This window comes from Lissotriton helveticus, chromosome 1_1, assembly GCF_964261635.1.
Source record: "Lissotriton helveticus chromosome 1_1, aLisHel1.1, whole genome shotgun sequence".
NCBI lineage: Eukaryota > Metazoa > Chordata > Amphibia > Caudata > Salamandridae > Lissotriton > Lissotriton helveticus.
The window spans coordinates 25,377,987-25,392,160 of NC_136057.1; the positions used below are offsets into that span (position 1 = coordinate 25,377,987).

The 14,174-nt window shown below is 45.4% G+C and overlaps 1 protein-coding gene across 6 annotated transcripts in view; it reads left to right on the forward strand.

The window, feature by feature from the left end:
* The window catches only part of SLC43A3 (solute carrier family 43 member 3), a 419,431-nt gene that overhangs the window by 283,265 nt on the left and 121,992 nt on the right, over nt 1-14,174 (forward strand). The gene's annotated exons all lie outside the window — the stretch shown is intronic.

Below are 14,174 nucleotides of genomic sequence, written 5' to 3' on the forward strand. Positions count from 1 at the left end.
CTGTGTCTTATCACAGACGCGTGAGAACATATACCCTTTGGGTGGAAGACCCTCCCCACCCCTGTCCAGCTCAAGGCATCAGTCTGGAGTTCAATGGGTGGCCATGCAGCTGCCCAATGTGTGTAACATGAGGGATAGCTCTGCTGTCTCATCTGTATCCTGTCCTCTAAATCCTAAAGTGGACTTCACCATTTCCTAGCTCATGAGCAACAGATCCTAGTACTGCTCAACTCAGTAGCTCGCGTTTTAGTGACCCATGAAGGATGAAAGCCACAATCTACTGAGTGTAGAAACTGCCCTCAAACTGCACAAAGAACTAAACTGCGCACACAGGCTGAGTGCCACGTCTGCTGCCCACAGCCTGCCCATGTACAGAGTGTGGTCCGGGGTTAGCTAAGCTGTCCTAGCTTCAAGGCTGTGCGATCTCTGTAAAGGGAGGGATAGCTCAGACATTGTATTGCATTACAGTTTGTCTATAGCGCTTGCCATGTCTATGTGGGGCACTGAAGCGCTTTCATATAAGGGCAGTAGGCTGCACCAATTGGGGTGTGTAGTTGGACGGGAGTTGTCTTTGATTTGTTTATCTTATATGGTAAATGTTTCCATGTCGTCTGCGATGACCACCAAGGTGCAGGTATGGTGCTACAGAACGCAGCATTTAGCAATCTGGTGTGTGGAGAGGTGAGGGCGGTTTATGGTTTTCAGTAGCCGGCAGCTTTGAGCATCTCTGCCGCGCCCCTTGCAGTATCACTTATGATTGTCATCTGCTTAGCCAGTTATGGCCCTGCGGTGTCCACCCTGATATTTTGTTTACAATTGTTTTTGGTCCTGTGGAGTAGGTCTTCATGCCAGCTCCCCCTGTGACATTTCTCCTGTCCAGCTTACCCGCAGTCCTCTACCCTCTGCTGCCTTCTGTTCTGCCTTTCCTGCTCATTTTTCTGCCCTCTTCTGCTCTGTTTTGCCTTTTTTCTGCCCTCTGTTTTGCCTTTTCTGCTTGTTTTCTTCCCTGTTTTGCCATTTCTGCTTATTTTTTTGCCGTCCGTTTTGTCTTTTCTGCTTGCTTCTTGCTCTTTTTTGCAGTTTTTCTCCCCTGTTTTCTGTACATTTTCTGCCCTCTGTTTTGCCTTTCCTGCTCGTTTTTCTGCCCTCAGTTTTGCCTTCTCTGCTCGTTTTTCTGCCCTCTGTTTTGCGTCTTCTGTTTGTTTCTTCTCTTCTACTGCTGTCTCCTCAAGGCCTGTCGCAGGGGGAGCTGGAACAATGGAGACCCTACACCCCAGCGTCCAGATACCCCCACGGGTGACAGTGCTGCGCTCTACAAATGTTGTTTTATTAAATGATTTACAGGTATCTTGGAGCCAAGTGGTGGGGAGATCTGCTGTGACAGGGCCTGTCACTATCATCCCACATACGAGTGTCAGTGTGAGATGTAAAGAAGCAGCCTAGAGTTCAGATAGTTAAAACCTGCAATGGTCGACTATTCAATTCAATTAGTGTTTTATTATTTATTCAAAGTTTTATATAGCGCAAACAAGATCCTTACAGATATCAGAGCGCTTCACAAAGACAGGGTAGGAATGAACAGAGGTAATGGGAGCAGTGTAGTAGTCAATAACATGATAGGATAATAATAACATACATAAAACATATCAATATACAATCAGGTAAACCAGTAATATAAGACGGCACAAGTCATTGATCCCACTACAGAGGTGTTCAGGTGCACCTTGGGTGTGTGGATGGCTTATGCCAATGTTTTAGTATAGAGAGAGCACTGAGTGGGGGCATCGGGAGAGTGAATCAGTGAACCAACGTGTATCATATATTGGTCGGTAGTAGGAAAGTAGCGTAGTAGTGTCCCCATCAAGTAGAAGTATAGTGCCAAAGGACAAGGTGAGCATTGATACAAAGCAATGCAGGGTCTCTGATCCAGCACCTATAAGGTTCAGGAGATCTTGGCCAGAAGGATGGTTTTCACCTCTTTCTTGAAGAGTGCAGTGGAGGAGATACGCCTGGTTTCAGGAGGGAGCGCATTCCAGATCCTGGGTGCCATTCCTGAGAAGGAGCGCTTGTATGTTTTCTCTTTCCGGAATCTACGAGGTTTCAGGAGTAGATTTTTTGAACTTCTATTGGATCTCGAACCTCCTGAAATAGACAACTTTTGAGCGAGGTAGTTAGGTGCCTTGTGGTGCACGGCCGCGTGTGTCATAACTGCAATTTTTAGCTGTATTCTGGCTTCAAAAGGCAGCCATTTTAGAGACTTTAAGTCTGGGGATATGTGCGAGTGCTTTCTAGAGCCAGTAATGAGTCTCGCGGCAGCGTTCAGGGAGGCTCTTAAGGGTGCTGTTGTGGATAGCGGGAGTCCGCTGAGGGACACAATTCCGTAGTCTATTCGAGGGATGACTAAAGCTTGTACAGCAGTTTGGAAGTCTTCGGCAGGGAGGAAGGGTTTAATTTTCCTCAGTGTGTGGATTTGGAAATTCGCTGCTTTTGTGGCTTTGCTGACGTGCTGCTGCATGTTGAGCTTGGCGTCGAGTGTGATGCCTAGGGATTTCGCTGAGTCCACGATGGTGGGTTGGACATTTAGTGCTGTTAGATTATTGAGCCATATTTGGGTGGTGGAGATTTTCGCCGGGGGTGAGATGAGTAGGAACTCAGTTTTCAGAGCATTTAGTTTGAGGTGATTATCGGCTAGCCAAGATTGAGTGTTAATAAGCGTGGAATTCAGATGTTTGATATCTTCCGGGGATTGAAGCTTTAGGTAAAGTTGTGTGTCGTCGGCGTACATATGGAATTGGACATTGGAAGCTTGGAGCAAGGTGGCGAGCCGTTCCATGACGAGGTTGAACAGTGTGGGGGAGAGGGAGGATCCTTGTGGAACCCCTAGATCTGCAGGCACAGGTGTAGATAGCACATTGTCGATCTTGAACTTCTGAGACCGGTTGTGAAGGAAGGACGAAAACCATTTGAGAACAGTTCCCGAAAGACCCATTCTAGTGCTTAGCAGCTCCAGCAAGTTCTCATGTTTGACCGTGTCAAATGCTGACGAGAGGTCAAGAAGGATGAGGAGGCAGGACTCATTGCGATCAAGAATTTGGAGGGCTTCATCAATGATGTGTGTCATAGCTGTTTCCGTGCTATGTTTCGCTCGGAAGCCTGATTGATGAGAGTTGAGGAGGTCAAATTGGTCAATGTGTTTTGTTAGTTGGAGTTGGACACATTTCTCCAGCAGTTTGGCCAGGGTGGGGATATTGGTGATGGGCCGGTAATTGTTTAGGTCAGACGGATCAGCTGTAGGTTTCTTGAGTATAGGCGTGACTTGTCCTACCTTGAGGGAGTCTGGAATGAGGCCTTGTTGCAGGGAGCAGTTGATGATTTTGGTCCAGAGAGGGAGGAGCAGGGGGATGAAGTCTTTTACAGCATTAGCAGGTAGAGGGTCTGTGAGGTGATTAGAGGGCTCCAAGGTGCAGAGCAGTTTGTGTATTGTTTCTTCCGAGTAGGTATCGAAGTACAGCCAAGATGCCATGTTTTTAGGTTGAGTGTTAGCCATTCTTGTGTGGTTGGGGAATCGGCTTACATCTATGATGAGGTCATTTCTTATGTTGTCAGTCTTCAGCTTAAAGAAAGCAGAGAAGGCTTCACAGTGTGGGGTGTCGCTTGTTGTGCTGTTTGATTGTGAGGGTTGTGTCTTTGTTTGGGTCTTGATTAGTTCGAACAGCTTTCTTGGCCTGTTTTTTGCTTGGTCCAACTGGCGGCTGAAGAAGTCCAACTTTGTGCGTTTTATTTTCCTGAAGTAGGCATTTCTCTTGTTCTTAAGCCTTTTGAGGTGCAGTGCTGAAGGGTCCGATCTCCAGGTGCGCTCTGCCATTCGCATAGTACGCCTGTCGTCATTGAGTCTATCGTCATACCAGGGGTTAGAAATTTTGGTGGAGACTCTCTTCAGTTGCAGAGGGGCGACTTCATTGACTATTGTATTCATAGAGTCAAGGTAGTGGTCGGTCAGTGATTGAACATCCGAGGCACCTGAGGGGGGAAGGAGGAGATTGCCGATGTGTGGAGGCAGGGTAGAGGGGTTAAGATTCTTCATGTCCCTTTTCCATGTTTTGGATTTGATTGGTTGAGCCGGGTTAGGTTTAACTTTTTCAATGATAAAGAAGGTGATAATGTGGTGATCTGACCAGTCGCAGGGTAGAATCGTCTCCAGTTGTGTAGAATTCTCTTTGGCAATGATGAGATCAAGTATCGAGCCTTTGTCGTGTGTTGGTCTATCGCATATTTGGGTGAGGTCAAGCGCATTAAGGAGAGTTTTGAGACTACTCACCACTGTGTCTTTCTGATCGTTCCAGTGGAGATTGAAGTCACCCAGGTAGACTTGGGTGGTCTGCCGACCGGCATTGGATGTGATCGTGTCCATGAGTTGTTGGGTGAATATGAGATTGTCACCAGGCGGGTGATAGATGAGATGTAAAGTACAAACTTGTTTGCCCTCGCTGGTGATGTCGAGGCAGAGGAGTTCACAGGAGGAGAGGGAGAGGGATGGGGAGTTGACTTTAGTAACGGAGAGGTTGCTCCTAAAAATGCATGCAATTCCCCCGCCCGTCTTGTCTGGAGACCTGTCTAGCCTAATGATGTGATAGTTGGGGGGGACTAGTATGTCCATAATCGGGGTAGAGGCTTCAGTAAGCCAAGTTTCAGTCAGAATGGCTAGGTCCAGATCCCCAGCTGAGACGAGATCAGCGATGTCGGAGGAGTGTCTCTGGGCCGATCTGCAGTTGAGTAGGATGCATTTGAGTTTGGGAGAGAGAAGGGTGGTCGAGCTTTCTAGAGTGAGGGGAACTTTTCTGAGGTTGTTAGGGACGGAACCTCTGTTGTTGAGTGTTGGGAGCCTCAGAGGGTTTGTAAGAATTGTGGGTATGGGGATGTGTGTGTTGGATATGTGTTTTACCGGACCTGGGCCATAAGAGCGTAGTAGAGAGCATAAGTCACGGTCCGAAAATGGGTTGAGGACACGACGGGGGCGGTGGGAGTTATTGCGAACGGGGATAGTCGGCCAGCACGGGTGTCGTTGGAGGCGAGGGTATGTAGGGCGGGTGCGTCGATTGTAGGGTAGAGGGATGATGGGAGGTAGACTGGGCTGTGATGAGAGAAGGTCTTTGATTGAGAGGACATCTTTTTTGATTTGTAGAATATCCTCTTTGACTTGTTGGAGGGTGGATAAAGTCAGGTCAGGAGGAGCATTGGGGATGGCGTTGGTGGTGAGAGCCATTGGTGAATGGTTGTGTGGTGAGCTGGAAAGCACGCAGGGTATCGAGGGGGGGGATATACTAGCGTTGTTGGAAGGTTCTGCGGTGCTAATGAGTGGGATGACCTTCAAAGTGTGGGCGTGTTTGTGGGCGAGGGGTGTGGGTGAAGTAGGTGTAGTAGGCGGTGGGTGGGAGGCATAGGTAGTGACGTCAGTGGGAGGCGGTGCCGGTGAGTGGAAGAGTGAGTGAAGGCTGAAGACAGTGGGGGAGACAGGAGGGTAGTGAGGGCTGAGAATAGGAGGTGGGAGAGAGGGGGATGCTAATGTAAAGGAGACGGTATGTTCTGTATCTTTTGTTGGGAGGGTGAGAGTGTCGTGGGTGGGAGTGGGGAGGGAGCGGGGTCTGCCGTGGGGGGGATGGGAGGGGGGGTGGATAAGCTCCGAGCGGTAGTGTGTTCAGATGGTGGCGTGTTGTGGGTGGGGGTTGTTATGTCAGGGGGGAGAGGGATGGGGGGGTATGAGTGGGGATAAGAGGGGTCATGTTAGAGGGGCGGCTAGTATATGAGGTGGGGAGATTTGTGACTGTCCTTGGGGAGTGTGAGGCGTTAACAGCAGGTGGGCCGTTTACTGGGGTGCTGGGGGTAGAGGTGTTGTAGGTGGAGGCTGCGACGTCAGGGGTGATAGTGCTGGTGGAGATCAGGGTGGGGGTCCGCAGCTTGGAGAGGTGCTCTTTGAACTTGGGGAACAGGTTGTCTAGTAGTTCCAGGTTCTTGTCCGTGGATTGAATTAGGACAATCCCGTTATTGTAGATAGTAATGCTAGTCCTGCCAGGGAAGAGGTGGGAAGGTGTGATAGAGAGAGTTAGGCCATGAGTTGTTTTCCTGGTGGTGGAGACGGTGAGTAGGGATAGGAACGCTTTTCTCCATTGGGCTCTGCGTGAGGTGTGGAAGATGATATCAGTATTCAGGGCTCCATTGCCCGGTGAGAAGTAGGTGTCAGCAAAGGGTGTTTCATGGTGCAACCTCAAGAAGTTATGTTTAAAACGTTTAGTGGCTTTTTTGGAGAGTGTGGAAGGGTAGTTAATTCTAAAAGTGACATTCTAATTATGATTTAAAATTCCGAAGAATTCCACATAAAGTACATAAATAAAACATCATTCATTACATACAGAAATGCGAAGTAAGAATACAAGTACAATTTTATACTAAAATACCAGCAATTAAAAGAGAGGACCTTTTCCTACAGTAGACTAAACTATACACTGGGCTACGTCATATCAATGCAATAGGTCGTTTTTCAGTTAAAACACAATATGGGCTGTCAGGAGAACCTATTTTAAAAAGAGGTACACAGAAGAGTTAATCACAATCATAATAGGGTCTTAGGGAAAGGGAAAAATCACTACCCCATCATACAAAAGTGCAAGTGCTCTAGGCAATTTCAGGAGGGGTGCCTACCAAAAGCTCCCCTACAAAAAGTGCAAGTGCATTGTGCAATCTTTTAGGGCAAATGCCTCCCTCCCTCCCCTAGCAGCAGTATATTTGATTTAACATCGAGATATTATAAGTACTCGAGTCACTTAAATGAACAACTTTCCATTAAAACACACTATGGGCCGTCAGGAGTACCTGATTTTAAAAAGGTACACAGAAGAAACAATACCAGATGTGATCCGAATTTAGGGAAAGGGGAAAAGCACTACATTAACATACAAAAGTGCAAGTGCTCTGTGCAAAATTTGGAGGAGTTATTACCAACACTCCCCTAGCAGCTATACAAACATTTTAACCCCAAAGTATTAAAAACTACTATTTACATGTCATACAAAAAGTGTAAGTGCTCAGTGCAATTTCATTTAACAGATATAGCAGCAGTATAGATGAGTTACCATTGAGATATTTCAAACTTTCAACTCACTTAGAAATATTTCAATCCTAATAAACATTTAAAAATTCTTTAAAAATCAGAAAATTTTAAAAACACATCAGTTCAGACGGAGGGGACAGAAGACAATTACGGGCCTGTTCAGCTGTTGAGATATTATACTTTAAAAAGGCAATCCTTAGATATGTTCGTCGTATTGAGTGGAGTGCGGGATACACAATCAAAACATGATTCAGGTCTTGTATTCCGCAATTACACAGATGACAATATCTTTCATTTTTGGGAATACCCTCCCAGGCACCTGTTACAACTCTCAGGGGTAATAAATTCAATCTTTGCAACAGAATAACCCTACGAACACCGTGTTCCAGGTTCCACAGAACATGTGGCTGGGGTTTTTTGACAATATAGCTCCCTACAATGCAGTCCATCCTCCCATTCAATGAACATAGTATCAGATCTCTTTAGCGAGAGACCACATAAATTGACTTCTTAATTATCTGCTTTAACGAGGTTTTATATAAAGCTGCTGCCCCATCCTCATCTAGAACGAACATACTTAAAGCCTTTATATGATTTCTAAAAATAGCGCTTTTCCCCTTCATATTTACGAATATTTCCCTGTGCAGTGCTGCCCTCAATAAGTTATCGGGCCATTAATCAAAGCATTGCACCATCTTAGAGAGGCAGCCATTGATAACACATATGTTGACAGAAGACCAAATTCGAGCCTAAGTGCCGCGATTGGCGCAGCATAGTTCAAATTACATATTTGGCGCCAGATCTTTCCTTCCACTTTCTCAAATTTGGCCCATTCACACTCATCTACTGCTTCACTAGCATAGTTCAGTGTCGGCGGTATTTTTATTTTGTACACCGAAATGATGTGGGAAAAATGTCTTTTCCCGCATTGCATATACAGGCGATTAATTGCCGATGCTTGTGAAATTGCTTTCCCTTTACAATGGTCCATATGTCTGCTAGCAGAGCACCTGTTTGAGAATATTTTTCCTAAATATGGATAAAATTTCACAACTTCAAGTTTTTCCCTATCCAAAAACCAACTCAGATTTTTTCTCACCTTACACCCTTGATAGCTAAAAATCATAACTTTGCTCTTTAAAATGTTTATTTTAAAAAAATGTTCCTCTGTGTACTTAACCAGCTCTCTCAATCTTCTTTGCAGCCCAATTGGTGTTAAATCCATTATTATTGCATCATCTGCATACAACAAACAAATTAATTTAAGAAGACCTAATTGGGGAGGGTCACCTTTACTCCGTCCCACACTACTCGGCAGATCATTGATATAGATGAAAAAAAGTAAAGGTGCCAAAAGGCACCCCTGCTCTAGCCCTTTGTAAGTACATATTTTCATTGATAGGCCTTGGGATCCCCCCAATAAAACTTGTGTCCACGTAAAGGAATGGAGTGCAATTATTAGTCTTAAAAGGTTCCCTGGGATCCCCATTGTCACCAATTTCCTCCACAGCGTCCCCCTATCGACCTTATCGAACGCTGTGGAGAAATCTATAAAAGCGACCCCTCGGCCCACAGGATATTTTTCAATTAAAGTTTGTAAAACAGAAATGTTATCCAGAGTGCCACTATTCTTGCGGAATCCTGTTTGTTCCAGAGGTATATGATTATTTCCAAATGCCCACTCTTGCAAGTGGCCAAGAATACTCTTCGCAAACAGTTTCCCCGTTGCATCTAAAAGGGAAATTTGTCTAAAACTAGACGGGGAATTTCTTGGGCCCTTCTTATATAGCGGAACCAATATACTTCCTTTCCAGGAATACGGGATGTTTCCAGTGTCATAACAATGAGCAAACAACGGATGTAAACATTTTGCCCAATCTTCACAATCCTGTTTTATTATGGCTACTGGAACATTGCCTGGTCGCATTGCCCCCAGAGTATCTTGACCCCTTAATATAATCTACAATTTCCGATTCTGTTGGTTCTCCTACGTCAACCCCCAATTCCGAGTTCTTAAGAACCCCCTCAAACTGATTTGCTAATTGATTAGGAGCATACAGTTGGGAATATAAAAAGACCACTCGGATTCGGAGATTAAAATGGTTTGTGATTTTTCTCTACCATCACAAAACTTCGCTATCAATGCCCAGTACTTTCTGGTATCCCCGGATAAGGACACTTCACGAAGGGTTATCCATTTTTCATCTTCAACTTTCCTCCGATCTGATACTTTTTTTCTATTTCGTACCTGTTTTAGTCTATGAATCTCTCTCTGATTTTTTAAACTAGGGGCTTTAAATTGGAGTCTAATCAACTCGTTAATCTCCTTATTCAGTTTTTTGATTTCCCATGAGATTAATACTATAGGGGAGGTTCTCAAGTCTTTTTTGTTTCTTCCCAATTTTCTGATTACTGCCAAAACTCTCTCATATCTCCCAATCGGAGTCTCCAGACTAGGCCTAAATGCGATATTCTTAAATACTCTCTGGAAGTTCAGAAGTGCCTTGTATGACCAATAAGTACGGCCATTGTTTCGGGAATAGGTGACATTTTCCTTCCGCCGATTCCAGAGTTCGGGCTTCTCGGTATTTATGACCATCTGTACCACTAAAATGTTATGGTCACTCATCGTAGAGGGGAGCACCTTAAACTGTGTGCACGCACTGAACAGTTGAATGGAAACTGCCATGTAATCAATAAGGGACTGATTATAGGTCCCATTGAAGGTATAAGATGCAGGTGAATCCTCAGGAGATCTACCATTTAAAAATGTTAAATCAAGATTCCTAAGATTTTGCAAGAGGAAAAGGCCTCGTTTATCAGATTTTAACTGGCCGGAAATACAGGAATAGCCTACACCTCCTCCAAATCCGTATTAGAGTAGACCATAGCAGCACTATTATTTATTTTAGCGTTAAAATCCCCTACCATCAATATGCGTGCATTTTCTTCCGTGTTACACAAACTTTGCGCAAAACTGCAGATGGAGTCAACCAATGAATTAGATGCCCTCCCCGGGGGGATGTACACATTTACCAAAAACAGAAACTTTACATGCCCTAAGTTATCATTTCCTAATTTCAGTTTTGCACAAATACAACAATTTGAGGGGTGTTTGTATATCACGAGGTCCCATGCTATGTTGCAACTAAGTAAAATAGCACATAATAATTCTTTAGCTGGAACTCTTCCGTAGCCCATGTCTCTTGAAGACAGATGATCATGGGGTTTAAATCAGCCAATAATTTGAGCTTATGACAAGATTTTCCTAGCCCCGCCACGTTCCATGATATAATTTTCCCCACTTGGCTACCCCCGTTCCACGGGCTTTATACTTGATGTTTTTACCCCATTCAAGGTACCAGTAACCCAACTCCATTTTGTCACCTCATCATCCCCATCAGCTCTGGGTGCCTCCTGAACCTCGGGTGTTGGAAGCTTAATTTCTCTTACTCCTGTTTTACTTCCTACCGTTATTTCCATGTCTTCCAACTTTACGTGTGCATTTTCATCCTTGTACTCAGTACAACTCCTCCCTTGCACCTGATACCGTGCTCCAGAATTTTTAATCAGAGTTCTATACGGGACAACACTTGGTAAAATGTCTATTCCTCTTTTCCTGAAACTATTAATATTTGCTAGAACAAGAGCTGATCTATACCTGAGGAAAAAGTGGCTATATTACTAGGGGGGGGAGCTCCTCCAATCTAAATATACCAGTTCAATATCTTTAGTGGTGATTAACCCCAGATCCTCTATTTCAGAGATAAGTCTAAGGAGGGCATTTCTATTCAGTAACATTGGTTCAGCATCGAAAAGAGAACTAAAGATTAAAACCTTGTTCGCTTGCTTAGCACCTATATCAGTGTTCCTAGTTATGTTCATGCCTGACTGATCCGTAGGTGAATTACATTTTGGCTTACCCCCACTATTGTTATCAACCGACATTATTTTCAGACCCACACCCGTATCCTGACCAGATACTGCACTCGATGAGGGTAGAACAGGCCCACTGGGGTGTTGGAATACACCTCCTGAGGCTCCAATAGGGTCTATTACGGGGCTGTTTGATTTGACCAACTTTCTCCCTGAACCACGGTCACTCCTTAAGCCAATAGTTTGATCACTAGCTTCCTTACCCTCTTGAGACAAAGGGGCATTCAGTTCTATAGTTGAACTATTATTTTGAGGATAATTTTTCTGCCCATGACTTTGTCTCTCTTCCATTATGGGTTGCACCACGGACCTTATATATTTTCCAATGAAGGGGGATATGTAACTAGTTCCTATTTCAGGATGGAACCGCAGTTTTTTCTGTTTACGTTTTGGTAACCGATGGTTCCTCATCTTCCTTTTCTTCCCCCTACGGCCACTTTTAATATTTCCTTTCCCCGCGAGAGAGGCCTCCCCCACAGTGGACTAACTGAGGAATTGCATAAATCGTCGGATGGCTGTGGACTTAGATCTTTTGAAATGATTTTATTAAAAATTGAGAAAACACGTACTGGTTTTAAAGCTGAGGAAACCTCTATATTTTTCTTTTCCCCAGAAGTAGGGACCTTGTCACATTCCTTAAGATTAGAAAAAGGTAAATCAGAACTTAGGTTCCTTTCACGGGAACCTCTTACGGGATTATCAATCGGCTCTTTTAGACCCCCCACCACTGATTTTGTACCAATATTATGAATCCCACTATACAATTGATCAACTTGACTGGGTACTGGAGGAGCCTTTTCCGGGATTAGTGGGGCTTGTTTACACTGTGTAAGATCTTGAACCCCTATCAGTATAAGTGAAAGGACTTCCAGTATATGATCAGAGTTTAAAGTACTTTTCTCCAACAGAGACAAAATTACGGACATGATTTTCTCCAATCTCAAAAAGAACTCCAAGATCCCCCCTGACCAAACATTTTCACTCTTATTCAGAGAGTTCAAAGAGTTCACTACACATTTGTCCTCAGCCGCTGAAACTCCCAATATCTTTTCAACTGAAAGATCTAACAAATCACCAGCCAAAGATAGGTTAGTAGGTGTACTACTGTACATGGCTGGCATATGTGTTTGAGATCCTATTAATGGCGGGAGCACTTGAATATCCGGAGACAATACTAAATCCGTCTCCGAAATCCCCGGCTTTTTCAACTGCTTCATTCGATCTACGTTCTTTTCTATTTGAACAGAAATATCCGGTAATGTAAGATTCTCCGGTTTCAACTGCCCGGAATAAAGGCTGGATTCTAACCGCCAGTCCATCCTAGGCAAAGGATCAGTTCCTGTTATGGGCAGACAGATCAACGCCGATCTCTGAGTCATTTTTGTATTGTCCATAAGGGTTACCAAATCTGCTAGTGGGGAAAATAAAGTAACTTCCTTTTTTTCCGGTGATCATCTCCCGGGGGTTACCCTCTTCCTCCACCCACAACAAAGTAGATTCGGTTTCCATTTCCGTGGTATTACCCTTCCTTTCTGCTTGACATAAATCGACTTCTCTTGGAGGAGGTACTGCTCCAGATTCACCTCCATTGTTCTCACATATGATTACGGCAGGGTAAAGCGCCTCTGATTTTATAGATTGGCACTGTACTCTAATCCCGGGTGCTACATGCGTATCCATTAATTCTTCACCTGTCTTCTCCCTATTCTCCTCGTCCATTGAGCCTTTTCCGCGCTTAGAACTTCTTATCCCTTTTGAGAACATTGTCAGCACCGATGGATAGGATTTAATAAGTGTGAGATGCTCACTGTTTCTCCGACGGCGAATAGTTTTCTGTGGCTTCAGGGAGCTTTTATCTCTCAACTTACTGCCTCCCTGGTTCACCGCTGAATTCCCTTTTAATTGTGAGCGTAGAACCCTATCTGGCATTACCATTGCATAAGAGACGTCAAGATAGCTTGCTCTTAATGTTTTTCGGTCATTAAGGTCTGGGAAATGGAGGATAGGAGATAGGAGAATAGCGATATAACAAACAGGACCGCCACACCTAGCCTTCAGCAACTCCTACCACCTTCAGAATCCAACCATTCCCGCCGTGTTTTTGTTCTTGTTGGTTCCTGCTACAACTATGCTTTTCAGTAGGATTCACCTGTTCCCGTGCCTGTGTGGTCAGTAATGCCTGTGTCTCGAGTAGCTCCATGTACTCCTCACACTCCTACCACAGTTGAGACACACTTAGAACTTACAAAGGCCACTTGTTCTGAGCCACGGCCGCCACAACAACTCCGGCAAGTCCTGTTGCACTCGGGCTTCACTCGGGCATCACTCGGGCTTCGCTCCCCCAACCTCGCACTCTCCGCTCAGCTCCGGACTGCTCGCTTCTCTTGTCGCAGCCGTGCTCACTCTCATACACGTCCTCGAGGACCGAAAGTGAACTTTACTTGCGGCTTGTGACTTGTGAGTTAGCTGTGCACTACTCCCGCATCACTCCCGCTGCATCTCACAGAATCCACTCAACAATCCAACACAATCCACCACGGCCGTGGAGGGGGAGTTCTGAGCGCCGTGCTTGCCAATTTTACATTTTTTTTAGCCTTTACCTCTAAGCCTCCAAGCCGCCTCCGCCTTCTCTTCGTGGGTGCAAAACGTCCGTCAGCCTCCTTTAACCTTTAACCTTTAACCTGCTCCAACCTGCACCAGCTCCGAAGCAGGCTCACAGCCTCACAGCCGCCCGATGCCTTCACTTTCCGCAGCACGGTTGGCTGCACAGGCTCAGGCTCCGACTCCCACCCAAGTCCAGTCCAGACCAACCGCTGACTGCCAGTTCGACTGCCTCGGCCTCGACCTGATCGCCGCGCCCGCCCGTCTTGACCTCGCCCGCCTCGACCTCCGCAGCGGCGGCGAGCCTTCAGTAATTCAGCCGAAACCTCGTTCCCCTTTGGCCTTGAATCTGTCTTGGTCTTAGGATATATATGGGGTACAGGCTGAGGCTCAGGCTAGGATTCAGGCTGGGGGTGAGATACGGGCTTTCTCCGCGGGGGTTTCTTCTCACATGCTCCTCTGCACCTCTGCTCCGCACCTCCGCTCGTATCGTATCGTGACTCCTCCTCTTCCGCCACAACCTCTCTGTCAG